The following is a 12331-nucleotide window of genomic DNA, read 5'->3' as shown; positions in this document are numbered from 1 at the left end:
AAGGCATGGCCAAACCAGAGCAGGTATTCCGAGTCTTGAGAAGGCAAATGGTGACTTTCTTCCCTATCTTCCTCCTTTTCCTTATAGAGTCCATAACCTAGGGGTAGAGATATGGACATATCCTGGATTAATTAGTACTGAGGGCTAAGTACTGGGGGGGGACAGGTGGAAAAATACCATGGGCTCTACCACTCAGAAGGGCACTGAATTTGGGGTGGAGGAGGGGCAGGGGTCCAGAGGTGGTATTTGTTATCTAGGTCTGTGTAACAAATTAACAAAACCTTAGCTGCTTAAAACAACAAACATTTATTATCTCACAGTTTCTTTGGGTCATGAATCCAGGCGTGGCTTAACCGGCTGCCTCAGGGCTGAAGGTCTTCCAGGAGGAGGCAGGAAACGCTGACCTGACTGCTGGGGCTGCCAACTCATCTGAAGGCTCAGCTGGGGGAGGATCCGATGCCAAGCTCACTGACATGGTTGCTGACAGGATTCAGTTCTTCACAGGCTTCTGGCTGGAGGCCTCCCTCTGTTCCCGGTCACGCGGCCCTCATCGCAGGCCAGTTCAAAACATGGCTGCTTCTGCCACGTTCTGTTCTTCCAAATCCCAAGAGCATTAATGGTAGGAGGCAGGGTTCAGTGGGGGGCCAGCTTAGAGGCTGCCTGTTGTAGTATCTGAGCCAAGATCTGCAAAGTGAACGGGAGTCAGCTAGGCAGGAGGGGAGGGAGAGAGTCGGGAGTGGCAGGTGGGGTGGCCTGCAGCTGGAATTCAGTGTGGCCGGGCACAGAGTGGCCACGTGGGTGGAGATATGTGATGGAGAGGCCAGCGGGGCCCAGGAGCTGTAAAATTTAGAATTAGAAAGATTACATTGCTATGGGGAGAATGGACTAGAGGGAGTAAGAGAATGAAGGAGGCCATCAGGGGTTTGAAATAAGGTGATGCCTGGAGAGACAGAGTAGATGCTAGAGATATTAGAAGTTGGAGTCTGTTAGATTTGGGGACTGATTGTTTGCTGCCTGTCTTCCTCTTCTAGAATACAAGTTTTTGGAGGGCAGGGATTTTTGTAGTCTCTGGTAACCCCAGTGCCTAGAACAGTGGCTTTAAATGGATGAAAGGGATTACCTCCATGTTTCTGGCTAGACTGACATAGCAGAGCCTTCCTCTGATATACAAAACAGAAGGAACAGGGGATCCTGGCTGGCTCAGTAGGAAGAGCATGAAACTCTTGGTCTTGGGGTCATGAGTTTGAGCCCCATGCTGGGTGTAGAGGTTGCTAAATATAAACAAAAAAAACCCACAAAGAACAAAGATTGCTAGGAATGTAATGTTTGAGAAATACCGAGTCTGAGGTGCTTTGTGAGATACTGAAGAGTAGAGCTCCGTAGGCAGTCGAAATGTGGGCATCTGGAGATCGCCCAGAGAAACAGTGAGCATTGATGATCCAAGAATCACAGTACCCAATGCCACCTGTGGGAGTGGCCCTGGGGCCAGGACCTCAAGTTTCCAGGGCCCTAAACAGCATCAGGGCTTTGAAAGATAGGATAGGAAGAAAGCCCCAAACACCTGCCAATGGGAGAAAGCAGGAGTTTTGGGAAATAAGAGGGTGGTGACGGCAATGGCTTCGTCCAGTGTCTGCAGAGAGTGTTGGGTAAGGAAGGACTGAAGAGTTCAGGAAGGTCAAGCCCTTGGACTTTGGGGTAGATGGAGAGGGAGGTGAAAAGAACAGTTTCCAGATGTGCAAAGCCTTATTGAATGTTTTAGAAGTTAAAACTGCCATTTCCAAATTTCATTAAGACAAACAAAATAGATAAGCAATTGGACATCAGTTCCCCAGAGCTAGTCTTTGCAGCAGCAACTCCAGAATCACCGAGGAGGCTTTTCAAAAATATCAGCTTCGGGGCATCTGGGTGGCTCAGTGGTTGAGCTTCTGCCTTCAGCTCAGGTCGTGGTCCTAGGGTTTTGCGACTGAGTCCCGCATTGGGCTCCCCGCATGGAGCCTGCGTCTCCCTCTGCTTATGTCTCTGCCTCTCTCTCTGTGTCTCTTATCAATCAATAAATAAAAATTTTAAATAAAAAAAAAAACACACAAAAAACAGCTTCAGGTATGTACCAGCCCTACACATTTAGTCTCCCTCTAAGAGGGAGGGAGGGAAAACTCATTTTTTTAAAGCTGCCAAGTGATTTTTGAAGTGTGACAAGGTTTGGAAATCATTCATTGAAACCTCTAAGAACTTCTGGTTTAGGGGATCCCTGGGTGGCTCAGTGGTTTAGCGCCCGCCTTCCACCTAGGGCTTGATCCTGGAGTCCCAGGATCAGGATCGAGTCCCACCTCAGGCTCCCTGCAAGGAGCTTGCTTCTCCCTCTGCCTGTGTCTCTGCCTCTCTTTCATTTTAATAGAAAATAAAGGGGGAGGGGCACCTGCGTGGCTCAGTTAAGCAACTGACTATTTTGGTCCAGGTCATGATCTCAGAGTTGTGAGTTCAAGCCCCACACCGGGCTCTGTACCGGGTGTGGAGCCTGCTTAAGATTCCTCTCTGTCCACCCCCTTCCTTCTCTTAAAAAAAAAAAAAAAAAAAAAAAAAAGACTTTCATAGGAAATTTAAAGTAATCAGGAAAAAAATCCCCCACAAAGTTAAAAAAAAAAAAACAACCATAAAACACATCCTGTATGTTTATTATCAGGAAAATGCTGATGACTGTAATTAGAACTATAAATTTAGTTGAGAGTAAATGAGAGCTAGATTAGTAAATAAAATTGCCTGTAAACATTGGTAAATCAGTTATCCTCTTGGGTGTGGTTTGCAAAAGAACCCAGTGGATATCTGAAGGGCTGGGGGGCAGCCCCGGGCTCTGACCCGGCACGAAGTCTCCACTGTTTCACAGCCCACAAAGCTCTGCGAACCACCATCACCTCTTCTTCTGAAAGTGCCAGTTCCCTCTTCCCCCTTCCCCAGCACAGCCTGAGCTGCACCAGGGCCTCCGCTTCCTTACCCCTTCCTTTGTGCCTGGCAGTTTAAGTTTGAGCCTCAGAAGTCCAGTAAAAGCCAGTTCCGGGTCCCCAGGGATCCCAGGCCTTGTAAGTGCCACAAACACACAGCAGCAGCCTCTCCAGTAGGAAGTCTCCAGGGCCGTGGGAGGCCTCTTGCTCACTCCCTACAAGCCAGGCCGCCAGGGACTTTCAGAGACTTACCTCCCACCTCAGCCACAGCCTTCAAAGGGCCTTCCAACTTGACCTTTCACCCCTAGCTCTTGCCCACCAGATTAAGCTGAAATCGGTTTCCCATTTCTACTTTTCCTTGCCATTCTTTTTTTTTTTTTTTTTTTAAGATTTATTTATTTATTTGTGATAGACATAGAGAGAGAGAGAGGCAGAGACACAGGCAGAGGGAGAAGCAGGCTCCATGCAGGGAGCCCGATGTGGGACTCCATCCCGGGTCTCCAGGATCATGCTCTGGGCCAAAGGCAGGCACTAAACCATTTTGCCACCCAGGGATCCCCTTCCTTGCCATTCTTAAAGATCAGTATACAGATTTTTCATCTGTTTTATAACATTCATTCCTCATCAGGAAATGAAAATAACAACCAACCTTAGGGAAGCTCGTGAGTCACAGCTCCCCCTCCCTTGCTCAGGGGAAGCCTCTGGAACCTGGCTCAAAGTTCACATTTTCAGGTCAAATCGTACCAGACAGCCGGTGCCCTTTGGTTTTCACCTTGCTGGGCACAACGTGCCTGGGGTCGATGGTCTCCTTTCCCACACAGGGTTTCTCGGGGCTCCTTAGCGTATTTCTTTAAAATTAGTCCAATCTCCACCTAATTAATCCACAAAGAGATGCAAATAAAACGGGGTATCATTTTCATTCTATTAAGATGGCAAAAGAAAAAAAAAAAAGAAAAAGAAAAAAAGGAAGCCTGATGATCCCGAGTTTGGCCAGCTCTCTGGCAAGCTGACTCATTGGGGCGCTGCTGCAGGGACTCCGAATCAAGAGGCTTAACTATGCGCATACCCTTCAACCCAGTAATCCCATTTCGAGGAAAATATCCTTAGGAAATAATCAGGACATGCAGTGAAGGATTTACCCCCAGGGGATACTGGTTGCCGAGCCCTAATTGAGACAACCTGGCCAGGACTTAGGTGCCTCCCAGGTGGGGCTCGGCTCGCCCTCCTGCATCCCTCCGAGGAACCGGGGCTCCTCCAGGGGCGCAGTCCCCCCGCCGGGGGCAGAGACTTACTGGGTACCTGCTGGGCATCGGGCGCTGGGGATGGGGTGCACACCGGGTTCGCCCCCGGAGCCCTGGAAGATGCACCCACGGAAACGGAGGATCTCGGAGAGCGATTTGAAACTGCAGGCACCGTGTTCTGGGGGGAGGGGGGGAGCCGGGTGCACTGCGCACCCCCCCCCCCCCAGGCAGTCAGCTCTCCCCGGGGGCGCCCGGCCCACCCCTCTCCCGGCCTTTGCCGGAGCAGGCCCGCGGCGCCGGGCAGCCCCCGGAGCGGTAAGAGCCCCCGCGAGGTCCGCCTCGGCTTCCAGCTCCGGCAAGTGGGCGACTCCGGGCAAAGGACGTCGCCGCCGGGGCTGTTTGAGGCAGAAGCGTGAAGGAAGGGGTGCGAGCGACCCTGGGCCCGCCTCGGTGGTGGGGGGTGGGGGTCGGGGGGGGCGCAGTTCGGGCCACCGGGGCTCCCGCCCGCCTCTCCCGGAGCTGCTGCTCCTGCGGACACCGAACCTCCCGCGGGCACGCGCAGCACCCGGGGCCGGGGCCTGCCTTGGGCCCAGGCCGTGACCCTGCAGACCCGGGTTCGAGTCCTGCGTCGGGCTCCCGGCCTGGCGCCTGCTTCTCCCTCTGCTTCTCCTTCCTGTCTGTGTCTCTGCCTTTCTCTGTCTCTCTCAGGAATAAATAAATAAAATCTTTAAAAAAAAAAAAAAAAGATTCTAGGGACACCTGGGTGGCCCAGCGGTTTGGCGCCTGCCTTCGGCCCAGGACATGATCCTGGGGACCCGGGATCGAGTCCCACGTCGGGCTCCCTGCATGGAGCCTGCTTCTCCCTCTGCCTCTGTCTCTGCCTCTCTCATGAATAAATAAATAAAATCTTTTTTTTTAAAAAAAGGATTCTAGAAGATGAGCTGAGCCTTCACCCCCCGACCCCCGCTGCCCCCCGCCCCGCCCCCGCCGGTGAGGGCCCGGCCCTGCGGGGCGCAGGGGAAGGAACACGGACGCCCCAGCCCGGCCAGAGGAGAGCCCTTTGCATCTCAGAGGAGCTCGGAGGCGGCCTCGGGGTTTGGACTCCGACCGTTTCGCTAAAGGTCTGCTCGGGAAGCTCCTGTGACCTGCTGGGGTGCTGCTCGGGAGCAGTCGGGAGTCTGGGCCCTCAAAGGGCCGCGTGCTGGAGGCCTGTGCGAGCTCCGTGCCGAGGCGCAGAGCAGTGCGCGCGTGCACAGGTGCATTCTTCTGAGGAGCGTGCTGCTGACTTTTCTTTGTTTCTCAGAGGGGCTCACAACTGCCCTAAAGGTTAAGGACTTCCAGGAGGGGCCCCGGGGGCTCGGCGGCTGAGCACCTGCCGTCGGCCCAGGGCCTGGCCCCGGGGTCCCTCGATCGAGCCCCAAGACCGGCTCCCTGCAGTGGGGCCTGCTTCTCCCTCTGCCTCTGCCTCCGGGTCTCTCGTTAATAAATAAAATCTTTCAAAAAGGGGATCCCCGGGTGGCTCAGTAGTTTGGCTCCTGCCTTCAGCCCGGGCTGTGATCCTGGAGTCTTAGGATCGAGTCCCACATCGGGATCCCTGCATGGAACCCACTTCTCCCTCTGCCTGTCTCTGCATCTCTCTCTCTCCATGTCTCTCATGAATGAATAAATAAAATCTTAAAAAAAAAAAAGTTTTCAAACTACAAATCAAAACCAAAAATATACGTTCAAAATGAAGAAATGGGCAAAGATTACTAAAATAATTCAGAAGAGAAAATATGATCAATCATGTCGAATCCTGGCTTCCTGAATTATCAAAACAATCCGTTTATTTGCTTGCACAGCAAGGAAGAGTTTTACCTTGACAGCCTGAGCCGCCTATCAGAAGGCAGAGGGTAGAGGGCAAAGTCTGCATATTGACTGAGCTTTTGAAAACCGGTCTAAGGTGGGTCTTTCAGGAGGGCTGTGGGATCATGATAAAATACATTAGAATTGTTGGACACAAATGGGCAAGAATATTAAGGGGAGGCGTTTAAAGAGTCATAACAGCTTGCTGTGTGGGGATCCTAAAAGCTAAAATGCCAGTGTCCTGGGCTCCTGGGTGGCTTGGTCGGTTGGTTAAGTGTCTGCCTTCAGCTCAGGTCAGGATCCCTGGGTCCTGGGGTCAAGCCCCCTGTTGGGCTCCCTGCTCAGCAGAAAGCCTCCTTCTCCCTCTTCCTCTGCTCCCCCCGCCCCCATGCTCTCTCTCACATAAAATCTTTATTTAAAAAATGCCAGCTGGCCTTCTTTGAAGGAGTGTGTAACTGTGATTGCAGTCGTGTGTCTCTTCACGCTGGGCATTTGTTGAGTTTGTCCAGATTTACCTGACCTGCTTCTGGCTTTTAGCATAGAGTGTACAACATCTTCAAGATGCCTGAAGGCTGTGGAGAACCAAATGATGTACTAAGAAGCCCATTGGATGAAGTAGAAGGGAATGATGGGTAAATCAACTTATAGTGATTCCCCCACTTTTTTCCATTTTAATTTCAATGTCTATATTTTCAACTTTTTTTCTCTTAAGATTTTATTTATTTATTTGACAGAGAAAGAGAGCAAAACAAGGAGAGTGGCAGAGGGAGAGGCCGAAGCAGGCTCCCCAGGGAGCAGGGATCCAGATGTGGGGCTCCATCCCTGGACCCCAGGATCATGACCTGAGCTGATGGCACACGTTTAACTGACTCAGGCATCCCTCAACTTTTCAATTAGATTAGAAAAGCCTTTATTGAGCGTTATTGAGGTATCATTGAAATTCAACAAATTTCACATACTGAAAAAGCGTAGTTCTGTTATCTTTTGACACATATATATATACCTGTGAAATCATCACGATCCAGATTATGAATATTATCTGTCACCCCAAAGTTTCCTTGTGTCTCTTTATCATCCCATCCACTCAGCAGCCCCTGTCCCCGAGCAACAACCCATTTGTCTTCCGTCACTGCAAATTCTTTGCTTTTTGTTTGATTTTATACAAATGTAATCCTGTAGTATGTATTCATTTTTTGCCTTTTTTAAAACTCAGAATAATTATTCTGAGAGTCATCTGTGTAGTAGCATATATCTGTAGTATATTCCTTTTTATTGCTGGTAATATTCCATTGTGTGGCTATATTACAAATTGTTCAATTGTTATCCACTCATCTGTTGATACAAATTGGGTTAATACCAGTTTTTGGCTATTACAAATGTGATGAACATTCATGTACAAGTATGTGTATAGGTATATGTTTTTACTTCTCTTTGGTAACTAATTAGGAATAGAATGGCTTAGTTATGTAATAAGTGTATGTTAGGTTTGTTTTTAGAAGATTTTATTTTTTAAATTAATTTTTATTTTTTTTATTTTTTATTTTTAAAAAGATTTTATTTATTTATTCATGAGAGACACACACAGAGAGAGAGAGGCAGAGACACAGGCAGAGAGAGAAGCAAACCCCACGCAGGGAGCCCGACATGGGACTCCATCCCAGGTCTCTAGGATCACGCCCTGGGCTGAGGGCAGCACTAAACCGCTGAGCCACCCAGGCTGCCCCAGATTTTTTAAGAAACTGCTAAACTGTTTTCCAAAGTGGTTGTCCCATTTTACAGTCCCATCAGCAGATGAGACTTCCATCTCACCAACATTTGGTATAATCAGTCCTTTCAATTTTAGCCATTCTCAGAGGTGTGTAGTAGTATCTCATTTTAGTTATAATTTGCATTTATGAGATAACTTAATGATGACAAGCATCTTTTTGTGTACTTTTTTTAAAGATTTTATTTATTTATTTATTTATTTATTTATTTATTTATTTATTTATTTATTTATTTATTTATAAGAGACACAGAGAGAAATGCAGAGACATAGGCAGAGGGAGAAGCAGGCTCCCTGTGGGAAGCCTGATGCAGGACTTGATCCCCTGATCCTGGGATCACACCCTGAGCCAAAGGCAGATGCTCAACTACTGAGCCACCCAGGTGCCCCATATCTATATATCTTGTTTGTTATAAAGTGTCCACTCAAATTATTAGCCCCTTTTTGTTTTTGTTGGGCTGTTTATCTTTTTTTTTTTTTTAAGTTTTATTTGTTTATTCATGAGAGACACACAGAGAAGAGAGGCAGAGAAAGAAGCAGGCTCCATGCAGAGAGCCCGATGCAGGACTCAATCCCAGGACTCCAGGATCACACGCTGTGCCGAAGACAGACACTCAACTGCTGAGCCACCCAGGCGTCCCTGGGCTGTTTATCTTATTGCTTTTTGAGTTTATATATATATATATACACACACTGCATACAAGTTCTTTTTTTTTTTTTTTTTTTTTTTGCATACAAGTTCTTTATCAGATATATGATTTGCTAATATTTTCTTCCAGTCTGTGGCTTATCTTGCATTCTCCTAATAGTATCTTTCTTTCTTTTTTTTTTTTTTTTAAAGATTTTATTCATTTATTCATGAGAAACACAGAGAGAGAGGCAGAGACATAGGCAGAAGGAGAAGCAGGCTCCTCATGGGGAGCCCAATGTGGGACTTGATCCCAGGACCCCATGATCATACCCTGAGTTGAAGGCAGATGCTCAACTGCTGAGCTACCCAGGAGTCCCCTAATAGTGTCCTTCAAAGAGTGTGCTTTTTGGCAGAGACTACTTAGTCCTAGGCCTGGCCTAGGGCCTAGGTCTCCTCTCCTTTTGCACCAGAGGACTTTGCCACAAATATGCTCCCCTAGCTCCTTGGTTAGACCACAAAAGCATTCAAGCTTGATTTCTCTTTTCTTATTTATTGGAGCTGGAGGTACTGGAGCAGCAGTGTATGTCTTGTGTATGGCATTGTTCAATCCAGCTATCTATTGGGATGGAGAGAGTAACCCAGAACTCAGAATAAAGTGTGTCCTAATGATCAATGCAATAGATTACAGCAAACTGAAGAAAGAGGGTTCAGACTTCTAAATGAAGTGTTTCACTGTAAAACTGCTTAGGATGAAGGTTTTCCAGAAGTCATTTGTACAATTTTCTGCTTAGCCAAGAACTATTTCCCCTCTAAATGCTCAAAATCATATTTATGTATTATTTTAGAGTTTTACACTGATTAATAAATATCTCAAACTTGAAAAAAAAAAGAGGAGCATATATTCTTAATTTTTATGAAGTCCAGTTTATCAGTTTTGTCTTTTATGGACTGTATCTTTTGTTGTCATATCTAAGAAATCTTTGCCTTCCCTAAGGCCATTTACCTTTATTTTCTTTTAAAGTTTTACAGTCTTAGGATTTTTTTTAAAGATTTAATTTATTTATTCATGAAAGACAGAGAGAGACAGAGACATAGGCAGAGGGAGAACAGGCTCCCCACAGGGAGCCTGATGTAGGACTAGATCCCAGGACCTCAGGATCATGATTTGAGCCAAAGGCAGATGCTCAACCACTGAGCCACTCAGGTGTCCCTATAGTTTTAGGATTTACATATATATCTACGATGCATTTTGAGTTAATTTTTGTATATGGTATAAGGTGTGGATTGAACATCATTTCTTTTGCATATGAACATTCACTGAAAAGGCTATTCTTTTTTTTTTTTTTTTTAAGATTTTATTTATTTATTCATGACATACACAGAGAGAGAGAGAGAGAGGCAGAGACAGAGGCAGAGGGAAAAGCAGGCTCCATGCAGGGAGCCTGATGTGGGACTTATCCCAGGTCTCCAGGATCACACCCCAGGCTGAAGGCAGTGCTAAACCGCTGAGCCACCTGGGCTGCCCAAGGCTATTCTTTTTGATACTTAATTGCCCTTGCAACTTCATTGAAGCAATTGACCATGTATGCGTGGGTCTATTACCAGACTTTCTGCTCTGTTGAATTGATCTATTGTCCACCTCATTTTTTCCCCACACTGAATTACTGTAGTTTTATTATAACTATTGAAATCGGTTATATTGTCTTCCAAATTTGTCTTTTTTTTTCTCAAAGTAATTTAGGCTCTTTTAGGTCCTTTGCATTTTCATTATAAATTTTATAAGTAGTTTGTTAATTTCTACAAAAAAAGACTTAGAATTTTGGATGGGATTCCTTTGACTCTATAGATCAATTTGGGGAGAATTGACTTCTTAATAATATTGACTATTCTAACCTATGAACATACCATATCTTCTTTTTTCTCCGCACCATATCTTTCCATGTATTTAAGGCCTCTTTTATTTCTCTTAGTAGTTTTCAGTGAGCAAGTCTTGCACATATTTGGTCAGATTTATTCTCAAGTATTTCAGATTTGTAATGCTATTGGATACAGAAGTACAATTGATTTTTGTACATTGTGTCCTGTAACCTTGATGAACTCATTTAGTTTTAGTAACATTTTAGTAAATTCTATAGGATTTTCTACATGGACAATCATATCGTCTGTTAACAGATAGTTTTACTTCTTCCCTTCCAATCTCGATGCCTTTACTTTTCTTTTTTAAATATTTTATTTATTGGGGCACCTCGGTATCTCAGTGGTTGAGTGTCTGCCTTTGGCTCAGGTTGTGGTCCTGGGGTCCTGGGATCAAGTCCTGCATTGGGCTCCCTGTGAGGAGCATGTTCCTCTCTCTGCCTATGTCTCTGCCTCTCTCTCTCTGTGTCTCTCATGAATAAACAAAATATTTTTTAAAATATATTTTGTTTATTTGACAGAAAGAGAGCAAGCACAAGCTCGTGGGGGAAGGGCAGTGGAAGGGAGGGAAAGGAGAAGCAGGGTCTCTGCTGAGCAGGAAGCCCAATGTGGGGCTTGATCCCAGGACCCTGGGATCATGACCTGAGCTGAAAGCAAATGCTTAACCCACTGAACCACCCAGGCCCTTCCTTGATGTCTTTTCTTTTTCTTGTCTTATTGCATTGGCTAGAAACTAGTTCAATGTTGAATAGAAGTGTTAAGACTTTTGTCTTTTATCCTCAGGGGAAAGTGTTTAGCCTCTCTCCATTAAAGTATGATATTTAGCTATAGGTCTTTTAGAGATGCCCATTAGCATTTTCTGACCTATGAACATAGCGTATCTGATGTAAGGAAATTTGCTGAATTAATTTTTTCCCTAAATCATGAATAAATGCTAGAATTTGTCAATAAATTTTTCACATCTACTGAGATGAGCATAAAACTTGCTTTTATGTTTTGGGCTGTAAATGTGGTGAATTATATTGCTTGTTTTTTAATTTTTGAATATTAAATGCCTTACTTTCCCTGATAAGGCCCAATTAGTCATGCTGTATTTTTATCATCAGATTTGAATTGATTATATTTTGCTTAGAATTTTTACATCTATGTTCTTGAGGGTTGTTGGTCTATATTTTTCTTTTCTTTTAATTTCTTTGGTAATTGGTATCAGGACAATGCTGGCTTGTGGAATGAGTTGGGAAGTATTACCTTGTTATGGGCTGAATTGTGCCCTCTTAAATTTTACATATTGAAGCCCTGACCCCTAGTAACTAGGAATGTGACTATATTTGGATATAAGGTCTTTAAAGAAGTAATTAAGTTAAAATTTAGGTCATTAGGGTGGTAATTCAATATGACTGGTATCTTAATAAGAGGAAATTAAGACATAGGCATGCACAGAGGAAAGACCCTATTAAGACACAGAGAGAAGATGACCATCTACAAGCCAAGGAGAGAGGCCTCAGAAGAAACCACTGTTGACACTTTGATCTCAGACCTGTTGCCTCCAGAATTATGAGAAAATAAATTTCTGTTGTTTAAGCCACCTAGTGTGTGGTATTTTGTTATAGAAGCTTTAGCAAATTAACACATACTTCACCAATTTTTGGAAGAGTTTGTGTAGTATTTTCATTATTTTTTTCTTGAATTTTAAATAGAATTCACCCGTGAAGTTATCTAGGCCTGGGATTTTCTTTATAAGAAAGTTAACTATTCAATTCAGATGGAATAACAATTTCAATTCAATTTGTTTAATAGACATAGGTGATTCCGGTTATCACTTCTCAAATGATCTTTGGTAGTTGATGTCTTTAAGAAACTTATCCATTTCATCCATTTCATATAAGTTAGAGACTTTATTGCCAAAAAGTTGCCCATGTTATTCCTGCATTATCCTTTTAATATCTGTAAGATCTGTATTTATGTCAATTCTATCATTTCTGATACTGGTATTTTGTGT

General features: G+C 45.0%; 1 long non-coding RNA gene across 1 annotated transcript; it reads right to left on the bottom strand.

The window, feature by feature from the left end:
* Positions 1 to 287: 287 nt before the first annotated feature.
* On the bottom strand, positions 288 to 4549 carry LOC112665583 (uncharacterized). The gene is made up of 3 exons (XR_007406507.1): positions 4229 to 4549; positions 3586 to 3808; positions 288 to 684 (listed from the first exon to the last, which is right to left on the bottom strand). It is a non-coding gene; the product is annotated as an uncharacterized LOC112665583 (long non-coding RNA).
* Between the last annotated feature and the right edge of the window lie 7782 nt (positions 4550 to 12331).

This window comes from Canis lupus, chromosome 27 (genome assembly GCF_003254725.2).
Source record: "Canis lupus dingo isolate Sandy chromosome 27, ASM325472v2, whole genome shotgun sequence".
In the NCBI taxonomy this organism is placed as follows: Eukaryota; Metazoa; Chordata; class Mammalia; order Carnivora; family Canidae; genus Canis; species Canis lupus.
The sequence above is the reverse complement of the archived record's forward strand: the minus strand, read 5'-3'. Positions and strand labels throughout refer to the sequence as shown.